General features: G+C 49.3%; 1 pseudogene; it reads left to right on the forward strand.

Annotated features, from left to right (window-relative positions):
* The first annotated feature begins 1,310 nt into the window (after positions 1–1,310).
* LOC136173490 (large ribosomal subunit protein uL6 pseudogene) lies at positions 1,311–1,973 on the forward strand (annotated as a pseudogene).
* Positions 1,974–3,628: the final 1,655 nt, after the last annotated feature.

The raw sequence follows: 3,628 nt of genomic DNA on the forward strand, positions 1-3,628 counted from the left end.
CACAGGGTTTGGAAAGCACGTTTAACTGCCTAAGACTCTCAGGTTGCAGGACTGGTCAGCAGTCAACCCCCAGCCAACACAAGGCCAGCCTGGAGCGTGGCGGCCCCGATCAGGAAGAGGTTTTACTTGGTCTCCCATCTGAGGTCTTGGGAGAGGTGGAAAGGAGTGGGTGGTTGAGCAGGTGACACTGAAAGGTGACCTGCGTTGATGTTTGAGTTGTGAAAACCCATTAACCAGAAGAATAATGTTTAGCCTTCTGCTGCTGTTGATAAGAACAGGTGCTTGAAAGTCACACCTTCTACCATTTGCTGAGCTGAAATAAAAAGAGTGTCTTTGTTCCATCAATAAGCAGATAAATTTGGATTTTCATCCTTCAGTGAATCTGATCAACCTACATAATCATGCATCATTCCCTGTAACTCTAAAACCAGAAAAAAAAGAAGAGAAGCCACTTGTGACATTTAAAAGGAAAAGGAATTGGCAGGAGTTGCCTACATTTGTGCAGTGTCTGCCTCCTCTTTCCCCTCCCCACCATCCACTAGTCTGTCTTGGAGAAGCTCCGGCGAGGGTCCTTCGTGAATTAGAAATTTCGTGACCCCATAGACAACAGACAGAATGAGCGCGGTGAGTAGGAATGACTGCCTCTTAGTAAGTCTGAGAAGCAGAAGCTGACCAGAGAAATGACCTCTTCCACCTCTGGAGCCGGCTGTCTGAGGAATTGAGCAGCCAGACCAACGTTCCCCGGGACATGAAGGCTGATCCTCCATGATGAGAGACACGCGGAGAATCCACGATGCCCGGACGCGCCCCCTCCTCCAGCAGGTTCTACAAGCGAGGGGAACCCTCTTTGGTTCAGTCCCCCGGATCCTGCAGGCCAGGCTTTGCTTGAGACACAGACATGGGCGATGAGGATGCTCTGGTGGGAATCCCCCCAATCATTGGTGCCTGCGTTGTTTTAAATTTTTTTCCCCCCAAGGCCAGAAGCTAACCAGCAGGGCAGAAGACCTGACATCTTAGTCCCAGAAGTTGACTCTGACCAATGCCTGCGGGAGAAGCTCCCCGCTATTATCTCAGGCTGTCCTTGACTCTTCATCCCTGGGATCCCTGAACCCCACCTGTGTGGATGGAATGTTCTGGAAGAATGGGAACTTGGGGGCCTCCCTGGGGGCCCAGTGGTTAAGACTTGGCCTTCTTCTGGTGCAAGGGGTGCAGTTTCCATCCCTGGTGGGGGAGCGAAGATCCCACGTGCCTCACAGTCAAAAAAACAAAACTTAAAACAGAAGCGAGAGCTCTTTTTGCTGCATCTACTGCGCGAATGAAGACCATTCCCAGCAATCAGACTGTCGACATCCCAGAAAATGTCGACATTACCTTGAAGGGACGGACAGTTATTGTGAAGGGCCCCAGGGGCACCCTGCGGAGGGACTTCAATCACATCAATGTAGAACTCAGTCTCCTTGGAAAGAAAAAGAAGAGGCTCCGTGTTGACAAATGGTGGGGAAACAGAAAGGAACTGGCCACTGTTCGCACAATCTGTAGTCACGTACAGAACATGATCAAGGGTGTTACACTGGGCTTCTGTTATAAGATGAGGCTGGTGTATGCCCACTTCCCCATCAACGTTGTTATTCAGGAGAATGGTTCTCTTGTGGAAATTCGAAATTTTGGGGGTGAAAAATACATACGCAGGATTCAAATGAGGCCAGGGGTTGCCTGTTCAGTATCTCAAGCCCAGAAAGATGAGTTGATTCTTGAAGGAAATGACATTGAACTTGTGTCAAATTCAGCTGCTTTGATTCAGCAAGCCACCACAGTTAAAAACAAGGATATCAGAAAATTATTGGATGGTATCTATGTTTCTGAAAAAGGAACAGTTCAGCAGGCTGATGAATAAGATCTCAGTGATCCTGCTGCAGAAACAAGATAGCAGATGGTTCTATGGACTCAGTTGTGATATTTTAAAGAGACAATAAAAACTCTTAATTTGGAAAAAAAAAAAAAAAACCAAACAAACCAGAAGCGAGAGTACAACAAATACCATAAAGACTTTAAAAATTGTCCAAGATTCAGGATGGGGAACACATGTACTCCCATGGCTGATTCATGTCAATGTATGGCAAAAACCACTACAATATTGTAAAGTAATTAGCCTCCAATTAAAATAAATAAATTTTTTTAATTGTCCAAGAATCTTAAAAAAAACAGACAGAACTTGCTCCTTCCCCAACCCCCTCTGCTCAGGGCCTGCACATAGCACTGCCCTGCACAACGTGTCCCAAGGCAGATTCATGGGAAGCCATGAGAAGCTCTTGTCCCAAAGCTGCCAGGGAAGGGCTTGGCTTCCTGACCCGCTTTCAGGGCCCAAAGCCTCCGCAGAAAGTTCCAGGTGGGGTCCTGGTGGGGGGGAGCAAGCCAGGCTGCTGGGCCTGGGTGACCACTCAGTGACACCTTTGGGTGCTGGGGCGGTGGGCGCAGGGCCAGCCAGGAGCCCCCTGGAAGGAGAATGCAGTTCCCTCTGGCCCTCAGCTCATTCACCCCACCTCGGGCCTCCATGGCGCCTCAGGGGGGTCCATCTGCCCCCCTACTCCACATCTCACATCCCACCTGAGCTCCCTGACCCAGGCCGGCCCTGGGGGAGGGGAGGAACACTGCTTGGACACATAAAGGCCCGCAGACTACTCCCAGGGAAAGAGGCCTGGGGCAGGTCGCTGACGCTCTCCAAGTTCCCCATTTCCTGCCTGATAAAGAACACCAGAGCCACCTCTGTCATGGTAAAAATCAGAGGGCTGGAGCACGGGACAACTCTTAGAAAAGAAAGAAATTGAAGTCACTCAGTCGTGTCTGACTCTTAATGACCCCATGGACTGTAGCCCACCAGGCTCCTCTGTCCATGGGATTTTCCAGGCAAGAGTACTGGAGTGGGTTGCCATTTCCTTCTCCAGGGGATCTTCCTGACCCAGGAATCGAACCTGCGTCCCCTGCATTGCAGGCAGACGCTTTACCCTTTGAGCCACCAGGGAAGGATCCCAGCTCTTAGGGCAGGGAACAAATAAAAGGCTTCCCTCCTCAAAGGCAGAAGAGGGCTCTTGGCTTTACTGTTTCTCAAGCCTGGGTGCTCCAGCCTTGCCCTTGAAATGCAAAAGAGAGCAGCAGTTAAGGAATTGGGGAGTATATGAATGCATTATGTGTATTTTATTTTATAATTATGCATACATTAGCGCATATATGTGGAATCTAGAAAAACGGTGCAGATGAACCCATCTGGAAAGAAGTAGAGCCACAGACATAAAGAGTGCAATTTCCGGCACTATGGAGTAGCTGTAATGAGTTTGGACCCGTTTCATAACTTCTATGCCTCAGATTCCTTGTGTATAAAGTGGGATTATAATAATGTGTTAGTAGTAAGCCAACTCAGGGTAATTGTGAGGAGGAAATTTGTTCAGGAAAAGTGTTCAGAAGAGTACCTGGCATTTCCCCGCCCCCCCCCCCCCGAATTTTTGGCACTTATTGTACAACCTCAACAACCACCAGCACTCCATGTGATGCAGCTTGTGGGTGGAGTTCAGAGGGCATGGGCTGGGGCAGCTCCTTCCCTTCAGATCTCTGATGGCAACCATCCCCTTGGCCC

The sequence above is a fragment of the Muntiacus reevesi genome, chromosome 8 (genome assembly GCF_963930625.1).
Source record: "Muntiacus reevesi chromosome 8, mMunRee1.1, whole genome shotgun sequence".
NCBI classification, from domain to species: Eukaryota; Metazoa; Chordata; class Mammalia; order Artiodactyla; family Cervidae; genus Muntiacus; species Muntiacus reevesi.